The sequence below is a fragment of the Littorina saxatilis genome, linkage group LG5 (assembly GCF_037325665.1).
Source record: "Littorina saxatilis isolate snail1 linkage group LG5, US_GU_Lsax_2.0, whole genome shotgun sequence".
Lineage (NCBI taxonomy): Eukaryota > Metazoa > Mollusca > Gastropoda > Littorinimorpha > Littorinidae > Littorina > Littorina saxatilis.
The window spans coordinates 35,089,743-35,100,317 of record NC_090249.1 but is presented as its reverse complement, the minus strand read 5'-3'; the positions used below and the strand labels follow the sequence as shown (position 1 = coordinate 35,100,317).

Here is a 10,575-nt window from a genome sequence, read left to right as displayed (position 1 = left end):
AGAGAGAGAGAGAGAGAGAGAGAGAGAGAGAGAGAGAGAGAGAGAGAGAGAGAGAGCACCCATTGCACACCGGTTGGACCGTATATAAGGTAACGTCAAATTATGCTTGTGCAACGTATGTGGGAGTATCACTTATACCCTCAGGATATCTCTTATCCTGTTGCGTAGCGTTACAAGCAGAGAACAGTATACCGAAATGGGAAGGGGAAAAAATGGATCGGGAATTTACAGGACGTCCGCTGTGCTCTCAATCTTCAGTAGTTATAAGTCCCTCTTAGTTTATCCGAGTTGAATCTGTCTAGATAATGCCATTTTCTCCACCCCTTCTTTTGTACTTTTTTAATTTTTTTTTTGACTGTGCTTGAAATGAAAGATCGTTTCTACTTTTTTGTCACTTGAAACATGGCGGACATCGGATGAAGTCACGAGTGGGGCGGTTTCGCCCTGCGAAAAGAAGCTTCGTGCCGGTTGTGGATCGACTACAGTACAAGTAGGGTCGGCAGGCCCAAAACACGCAACATAAACCTAGATTCCTCTTCTGGTTCCTCGCGTTGCGAGTCGTCATGGGTTCGCTCCTCAGCCGATTCAACCCAGCAAGGACTCCAAGTAGGTCAAGGACTGGGAGACGGTGACGGCGACTGGGCAAAATCCCAAAGTAGACTAGATCATTAGATGAAAGGACGTTATACCCATTCCTTAAAATTCCAAAGGTATGTAAATGACTTAGGACATAAATCGGAGGGTTAGATTGCAGTTGATTCGGAGCAATGAATTTACAACGCTAAAGTTCAAAACTTCTACACCATGACCATACAATTTACAAATTACTTTTTTTTTTCATTCAATTTCAAACTCAAAGATTCCATTTTGTTCTGTCTGTGTTTGAACTGCATTTCGACTCTCAGCATCATGATATTGATAATGACGCAGAGCAATCAACACCTACTGAGCTAAGTTCCTTGTTATGTCTGTTGGCTAGTACAACAGTACAACTTGAACTACAAGTACAAGGGCCATGAGGTTGACATAATTTGGGGTTGGTTAATTTTGTTTGTGATGTTGCCACATAAGGCTTTAGCAGTTTTTAGTCCCATGACTCATTGAATGTTTTAAAGATCTACATATAAATGTCTACACACCAATGTCTCATGCACTTCCTGTTATGATGATGTATTGGTAACAATTCTGCAGATTGCTCCAATTGTAATACTCACTAATACTGGTATGATCATAATGACATGTAGTACTCACTACTGCTGACTCAATCAGTCAATGAAATTAAGCCATGAAACTACAGTGTTGCAACTGGATTTGTTACACATATATATTTGTTATGCGGTGTCTGCATGAGGAGAGGTACAACCTCTGTCCCCTCTGTTAAAATAGCAAAATCTAGATCGGCACTTTTCAGGGTGAGTACGGGTAAGGTCATCAAATCTAGTTTTTATGCCACATGTTTGCCAAGATCTGCAGTCTTGGTTGGAGCAAAACAACGTTTGATTTGGAACAAAAAGGACTGGGTGGTCGGGTGGTAACGCACTTGCGCTCAGAAGCGAGAGGTTGCGATTTCGACCCTGGGTCAGGGCATTAGCAATTTTCTCCCCCCTTTCCTAACCTAGGTGGTGGGTTCAAGTGCTAGTCTTTCGGATGAGAAGAAAAACCGAGGTCCCTTCGTGTACACTACATTGGGGTGTGCACGTTAAAGATCCCATGATTGACAAAAGGGTCTTTCCTGGCAAAATTGTATAGGCAAAGATAAAAATGACCACCCAAAATACCCGTGTGACTTGGAATAATAGGCCGTAAAAAGTAGGATATGCGCCGAAATGGCTGCGATCTGCTGGTCGATGTGAATGCGTGATGTATTGTGTAAAAAAAATTCCATCTTACACGGCATAAATAAATCCCTGCGCCTTGAGTCCGAGTCTGGAGATACGCGCGCGATGTAAGACTTCATATAACATCCTGACTGCTTGCTGTGCAGAGGAAGTGTTCTTTTTAAGAAATGCATTCAAATAAAACAAATGGAGAAATGCCCACTGAACAGAAACAGCCAGGCTCCTAATGTGTGGTATGAATCCAAGTTGAGAGAGATCAGCTGAGCTAGGATTTTACATGGAACAAGATCATCCCTCCACTTGCATACATACCAGAAATGAACATACAGTGTGCTTGATGTGGTGATCAAGTGACATTTTGCTATGAATTTGTTTAAGCAACTAGTAGCTTCTTCAGCGTTAATTCATTAAACAATTACTCTTGTTCTTAGCACATAGAACACCTTGCTAAGTTAAGTTATGCGTGTGTTTGTTATTGCAATGTAAGACCTCATGACATAGATATTATTATATAACAAAATAACACATGATGAGATTCTAAATATGTTTTGTTTACTTGCAGGTCTCAGTTATTACCAAGCCCTGCCTCATTCTTCCCGCAACAGTGACATGGTGCTGTTATAGAACACAAGTAAGGCTTTTGATCATTTCCAAAATACACTAGCAATAGATTGTGAGTGCAACTGGTAGTGGTAATGAGAATATTTTACCACAAAAGGCTAAAGTACAAATAACAGATTTATGATGTTGGAAAAAGAAGTCCGCCAGAGCAAGTGATTAGTGTACCAGTTAGCTAGGGTGGATATATTATATAATTACAATTTACAGTCAGCATAAAATGTTGAGGCCAGTCTTGAATTGTTCTCGCCCTGTGAATTCACCGGCAAATCAGATGGCATGAAGAAATCAATGGTATATTATGCTCTGCATTGAATAAACCATCTCCAGTCATTCTGAGTGACACACCTCTTTAAAAAAAACATGCCAGTAATTAAATCCAGGCTACATGGGGATGGAAAATGACCCTGGCAATTTCAACCTCTGCTTGTGCCTTTGTGTAGCAGGATTGGATATGGATCTTCAAAGGCCTTAGTTCATTTGTTTGTATCATGTATGACGTTATAAGTTAATACTATTAGTCAATTTCAAATAGCAGAGTTATTTCAGAGCTTTCTAACCTCAAACCCTGTCTGCCCCGTGGAATCTAGTTTGTAATTCAAAAGGGTATTTTGATTTTGACTCAGTTTCTTTCTTGCAAGTTCATTCTTTTCTCGTTCTAGGTACTAAACCACTACTGATGACTGCCTGCATCAGGGTTATAATTTATGAAGAAGTCAAAATGCACATATATAACAGTTTACAATTTAAAGGCACACTTGCCTTGTCACTATAGTGTGGGTCACTGTCTCAGATATTATATGGCTATGCTTTAACATGGAATCCCTCATCTTGGCCACATACCATCTTGCTGTGGTGAGTTAACTCAAAATATGGGATATTTTCACAAACATTCAAGCTGATCTATGTTGGTATGCGTCCAAGTAGAGGGATGATCTTATCCCAAGTAAAAGCCTGACAAGATCTGAGACTGTGATTGTGAAGCAAAATGTTTTACATAGTAAAGTAAGCCTTTAACGAGAAAGTATGTCTATTGCACTGGGTGTTTTATTATTATTACAGTATATATATTTTTCTTCCAGGTAGTCTCTCTTTAAACTGACTTTCTACACCATGGTGTCTCTGGCAGTGTTATATTGGCAGAAGACAGTTGGAACTGGATATCCTCATTTAGATGGTAGGCATGTTTTCGGCTTTTGTGTTGCTTTGGTGTATGTGTGTATGGTGTGTGTGTGTCTGTGTTAAGGCCATGTCAGACGCACAACACAAAACAGTGTTTCCTTTCAAAACAAACACAAAACAGCGTGTTTCCCATGTGACATCCCCCAAAACGCGTTTCAGAAAACACTGTTTCGTGTTTTTGCATCGTGTTTTGGGTTTTAGAGAATGCTCTAAAATCTAAAAACACGTTTTCGTAGTCAGCCAATGAACACGGACGATCAACTCAAGTGACTCGGTTTCCGGCACCACGGAGATAGAAAAAAATGGCAGACTCAGATGTGGTACCGATTCAGGGTAGTATCGGACCCATGAATCCTAACTAGAGTCTATGGATCCTGTCACGATTGAAGAGAGGCAATAATATCAGTGGGCGCTGCCAGCCGTGTTGTTTACAAACCCAAACACAGCGCGGTAGCTGAACGGGTCAAGCTGACACTGACCGTATCAGTGGACACTGACCGTATCAGTGGGCACTGCCAGCCGTGTTGTTTACAAACTCAAACACAGGGCGATAGCTGGACGGGTCAAGCTGACACTGACCGATATTTCTGTGAAAACACGCACCGCGCTTCATCTGTGTGTTTCGCATGTGACATCCCCTCTTTAAAAACATGTGTTTCCCCGACGTTTTGAGATGGTGTTTTTGTCGAAAACAGGGTTTTGTGTTGTGCGTCTGTCTCCGCCTTTAGACACATACCAGAAATAAACACACTGTTTGCATGCTGTGGTGAAGTGACATTTTGTGATTTGTTTTTTTAATGAACTAGTACAGGTAGCTTTTACAGCATTTATTCATAACACAATCGCACTTTTTGGGGTATGTGAACAAGTTAAGAGATCAGGGTTCGACACTAGCGGGGGGCGGAACGCCCCAGAGTTTTGTGTTCCGCCCCAAACATTGCCGAAGCTTGGGGCCCACTCCGCCCAAGGATAAATTCCAACAATGACAAACCGAAAATTCTAATGCCAGCAGAGCCAATCACTAAAAATCGCCAGTCAAAGTCGTCACTGAAATTTGCGTTACGATCAATGCCGCAGGCAAGAAAAAACACATTCAAATCGTCGAAGGACAATGTCGTAAGGGAAATAACTCGCAGATTGCGCTCTTTAGCGTGAGAGATAAGTATCGCCTTCAAATGCCAAACGCAAAATGTGGCGACACATCCCTGGTGTAAAAAGACATGGAAATGAAGATGAAGAACAGGGTGGAGAGAAACGAAAAAAGGAGACCGATGCAGCCAAAAGCGCGAAGCGCTGTCGTAATTTCAATGTCAAATGGTTGAAAGAATTTCCCTGGCTTCAGTACGATGAAGAAAAACAGACAATCCATTGCCGCACGTGAATACTGAGAGTGGGCCCCAGATTTTTTTTTTCCGCCCCAGCAATTTCCATCTCTGGGGCCAGTGTGGCCCCAGGCCAAATTAGTTAGTGTCGACCCCTGGAGATCATGTCTTATCCCATTTTAAAGCCTTACCAGATCTGAGACGGTGAGCCAAATTGTTTTCATGAGAAGGAATGTGCCTTTTAGTGAAAGCTATGTACTTTACAAAACATATTTTAAGAAATGAAATGTGTTACAAGTAACAGCCATAGGAGTGATAGCCTGTAGGTGGAATAATAATCTTCAATTGCCTAGAAATGATTATTTGGTTAAGAATGACCTCTTCAAGAAAATTAATGCAAAGCATTTTGATGTTTGTGACGATTAGTTACTCTTTATCACGTTTGGTCGCTGATTTTGCTGTCAGTGTCAGTGTTGGGCAGGTGTGCGTCCATGATGTCATTGCTATTGAAAACTAATCTGTACTGTAAAGTAAATGTACCCATACATGGCAGTTGTCTGGTCAAACCGGGGGCCAGCCATGACTGGGACTGATGTATCCTCAGGCACTCGACACCAGGTGGGCGTGGGCCAGTGGTTGGGGTGTGATTCCCTGCCTTACACCACCACAAAGTGTTGTATCAGTAGACAAGACTGAGCAGAACTTCTGCCCCCCCCCCCCCCCCCCACCCCCCTCACCAATTGACCACTCAGTGCCATGTGCCTGTGGCTGTATCATAAACACTTTGTGACAATAGTTGTTACCTCCTTAGAACATATCTTGTGATGCTCCTCAGTGTTTGATGTATGCTAACTGGTGTACTTATGACATAGTGTTCATATGAAAGTTTTATGTGTTGCAGCTCATCCAGATCACAGGTACACAAAGGAGCTGGTTCCAGTGAAAACATAGGCACATGGAACTGCTTATGGACTACTTTAGAAAGTGTGCGGTTACAACCAAGACTCTCCAGTTAGGAAGGTCTGCGGAAGGGTGCTTGTTCTGTTTCCTCGGACAGGCTTTTCAAGACTAGGTAGGTTAAACCACATGATTGGGCTTTAATTATGAATGCACTTCAAAGTTCACTTATTTCAGGTAAAAAAAAACCACAGAGCTCTCTTTCTCTCTCTTTCTATTGGTCTGTTATTCATAGAATGACACTAACAGTGACACAAGTAAAAAATCTGTATCATTGTCTTGACCTCTAGAAATTTGGTAGAGAATAAGATGACTAATAGTATTATTTTGATTATTTTATGGTCATTACTGTGGACTCCCCCCCCCCCCCCCACACACACCACCCCACCCCTGCCCCTTTTAAGACACCCCAATCTAAGACTCCTTCCTATTAATGACCCTGTTTACGCAGACTTCTTGTTCATAATCATAACATCTGTAAATTCACTCCCATTTTAAATTTAAGACTTGCTCCTTTTTAAGACCTGATTTTGCTTATTTTGGATTTCGAAAAAGAGAACAACAAATCCCCACTCTCTAGCCAGGCACATGATTTTTGTATGAACCAAGTTGAGGATGGCATTTGTATAGGCCTGACCAGATCTGAGATGTTGAATCTATTGCTTACAAAGAAAGCATTGTGTCATTAAAGGCACACTACTTCTCTTCGCCGTCTCAGTTCAGGCCAGGCTTTAACATAGGATAAGCTCATCCCTCAACTTGGTCACATATGAACAATCAACACACTGACTTCTTGCTGTAGTGATCGAGTCAGATTTGCCAAGGCGTGTACATGAAATAAGATCATAATTCTAAATGCTGAAGTAACATTCTGTTTCCTATGAAGCTAGGCTTGATTTTTGGTATGAATCCAAGTTAAGGGATAGCATGTGTAAAAGCAGAATTGTTTACAGAGGCAGCTTTGTGTTATTAAAGGCATCTCAGATCACCTGCCAGGCTTTTTTTTATTTATTTTTTTTTTTTTACATGGGGTAAGACTATCCCTCCACTCCGGCACATACCAGCAATAAACACAGTGGTTACTTGTGATGAAATAGTGGCAAGACAGATGATTTAAGCATCACATAACCTTCCTAAGTGAAGTCAAGTCGTGTGTGTGTGAGCATAGAATGTTGAGGACAGCCTTGAAATTTTCTGACTGTGTGAATTCAACAGAACTGCTGTAAATCTGGCGCAGTATAGTTTTTATTGTATGAAACTTCATTTCCAGTCAGGTGCTATGAAGAAATCATATCAGGTTATGCTTTGCAGTGAACCACCACCAGTATTTATTTATTTATTAAGGAGATTTCTATAGCGCATAACTAAAAGCACTATTTCTGAGTAACACGTCATCTTAATTAAAGCATGCCAGTATCGCCAGGCTCCTTTTGGGTGGTAAATGTGGATCTTCAAAAGCCTAAGTTAAAAAAACAAGATGTAAAAGTACATTTTGAATAGTAGGTTTTTTTCAGAGGGCAGATATCACAAGATATGATTGTTCAACTGCATGTATGCCTCATTACTAAAACAAAAATTAAGTGGTATTTTACTCTTCTTTCTGGTAAAACATATACACCATCAATATATTATGATAATGATCTTGCTTGTTTACAGATGGACAACAGCTGCTGCCAGGACTAGGTTACGCATAAAGAAAACAGTCAACACTTGGCTGGTGCTGGAGCTTCTTTGATGTCTATATCAACAACAAAAAAGACAGACAGATAGTGAGATACCAGCTCATTCAAGACCATATCCCCATTTTACTCACACAGAACAGAGAGCCATCTTCCGCCTTCGCACAGGACACTGCTGTCTGAAGGTACACCTCAAAAGGATAGGTTTTGCACCTACAGCGGACTGTGGCTAGGGTAGGAAGAACAGACTCTGCAACACGTTCTGAGAGGGTGGCCTTTCCTTGCCACCCCTGTGCAACAAGACTTGGCCAGAGAGCACACATCCAAATGCAAACACTGAACACTGAAGAGGAAGAAGAAACAATAAAAAGATATGCACTTGGCAAGATCCTTAAAATGTAAAACTAGTACGTGTGACAATTTTGAATTGTTCAGAGATGGTTTTGCTTCAGTGGTAAATGTTTTAGCTTTGTTATAAGATTCCGTTACTGAAGCATACTTTAAAACCTTGACCTTCCAAGTCTTGAACAACATACCCTAACTGTGTTAGCACCCTGGGCTGCGATCATTGTGTTGAGCTACTTAACAGAGGACTCCTTGGTTTTATTACATATACTTTGGTTAACTTTAATTATTTGATAAATAATTCTAATACAGGACAACTCCCCCATCAAATGTAGAAATGTCGTCTGCATTTTTGACTCACATGCGAAGCAAAAGTGAGTCTATGTACTCACCCGAGTCGTCCGTCCGGACGTCCGGAAAACTTTAACGTTGGATATTTCTTGGACACTATTCAGTCTATCAGTACCAAATTTGGCAAGATGGTGTATGATGACAAGGCCCCAAAAAACATACATAGCATCTTGACCTATTTTTCCCATTTTTCCCATTTTCTCTGAAGTTTTTGAGATTCAATACCTCACCTATATATGATATATAGGGCAAAGTAAGCCCCATCTTTTGATACCAGTTTGGTTTACCTTGCTTCAAGGTCAAGGTCACAGGAGCTCTTCAAAGTTGGATTGTATACATATTTTGAAGTGACCTTGACCCTGAACTATGGAAGATAACTGTTTCAAACTTAAAAATTATGTGGGGCACATGTTATGCTTTCATCATGAGACACATTTGGTCACATATGATCAAGGTCAAGGTCACTTTGACCCTTATGAAATGTGACCAAAATAAGGTAGTGAACCACTAAAAGTGACCATATCTCATGGTAGAAAGAGCCAATAAGCACCATTGTATTTCTTATGTCTTGAATTAACAGCTTTGTGTTGCATGACCTTGGATGACCTTGACCTTGGGTCAAGGTCACATGTATTTTGGTAGGAAAAATGTGTAAAGCATGTGAGTCGTATGGGCTTTGCCCTTCTTGTTATTTTGTATACTGCATATTTTAAAAGGCTATTTTTGTGCACAAAACATGCATCTGCAGGGAGGTTTAGAGGGTGAAGTTAGGATCTATTATGGGGCATGCAGCACCACACCCATTTTGTGTGTGTGTATTTTGTGTTGACACATAAGACACTGTCATTCCAGCAGAAACCTGTGATGATGCACATTTTATTGCAGTAACCAGCTGAAATTGTATGTACGTTGTTATGAAATTGACAAATGATCCCTGCTTTGCAATCCTGGGTTAATGATATTGCCAAAATTAAAACGTGGAGGAAAAAGTGAGTGTAAACCTATTCTTGTGGTGGTGGTGGTGGTGGTGGTGGTGTGTGTGTCTGGTTAGTGTGTGTGTGTGTGTGTGTTTGAGTGTGTGTTAAACAAACAACAACGACAAACAACACCAAACCTAAATCAAACAAGCACAACAAAAACAAATGACACAAAAACTGACAAAAATCAGAATATCAACTGAGGAGAAAAAAACAGTGGCTGAATGCAATACTTATTATAACTTAAAAAGTAAAAGTGTGCGTGTGATGTGTGCGTATGTTTGAGTGTTTTAAACAAAAACAACAAACCTAAATTAAACAAGCACAACAACAACAACAAAACAAACGTGGCAAAATTCTGAATATGAACTGAGGAAAAACAAACAGTGCCTAAGTACGAGACTTATTATCAGGGAAACAACGGCAAAACTCGCAATGTCGTATGGAATAAGGTAAAAGATGTAAATCATGGTTTACAGAGAACATCAGTACTGAGTTCTGTCATGTTTTATTTTCTCCAGAGTGTGACGTCTGCAGAATGATCGATACAAAAAGCAGTGTCTCCAGTCATGGCCATATGCTGCTTTCCTAATTTTTGCTTTGCACTATTTTTGCTTTGTGCACATATTTGAACCTTGTGGTGCTATGATTCGGTTCTTAAAAGAAAATTATGACTCACACTCACATACAATCCTTGTTTTTGAATGTTTTAAAACATTGCTGCTTTCTGCTTTGAGCCTGGAGGAACAAAATGACTCTGAAGCCGGACTGCCGAGAGGAAGAATGAGAGGGAAAAGAACACGCAGCCATGAAAACACACACACCTCCCTGACAGATACACTGCTTATGTTCCAAAATCAAGAATCTTTAAGCGCGCACGCACGCACGCACACACACAAACACACACGCGCGCGCGCGCGCACACAGAGAGACTCTCCTCGTGGAAGTAAACTTATACTCGAACTTGAAAGTAAGTATAAATGTTTGATACGAAATAAACCTGTGATAAAAGTCTTTTTATAAATCATCGGTACCAACAAAATTGTCACAACACGTAAAAGGACATACTGTAGTTTCAAATTAGTAACAATCTAAGCCATTTTAATCAGCACTGGTGTCCGGCAAGCACTAACAGATACAACAGCACGTGTATGCATCTTGAAGTAATAAGACCTTGAAGTAGGCCTAGAGTTTACACTATGCATTATGTAATGCTTTAATTCAGCTGCCTAACTGTGGAACTTTGCAAATGTGTGAGGACCGTTTCACAAAACAGACAAAACACCCTCTCAGTTATTTACACAAA

At 40.6% G+C, this 10,575-nt stretch overlaps 1 long non-coding RNA gene across 3 annotated transcripts; it reads left to right on the top strand.

Annotated features, from left to right (window-relative positions):
- The first annotated feature begins 410 nt into the window (after positions 1 to 410).
- On the top strand, positions 411 to 7,701 carry LOC138966967 (uncharacterized). 3 transcript variants are annotated; one of them, XR_011455807.1, is made up of 5 exons: positions 411 to 610; positions 2,401 to 2,469; positions 3,539 to 3,633; positions 5,862 to 6,032; positions 7,574 to 7,701. It is a non-coding gene; the product is annotated as an uncharacterized lncRNA (long non-coding RNA). The 3 variants fall into 3 exon arrangements; XR_011455806.1 differs by having other exon boundaries at positions 412 to 606; XR_011455805.1 differs by having other exon boundaries at positions 412 to 710.
- The last annotated feature ends 2,874 nt before the right edge of the window (positions 7,702 to 10,575 follow it).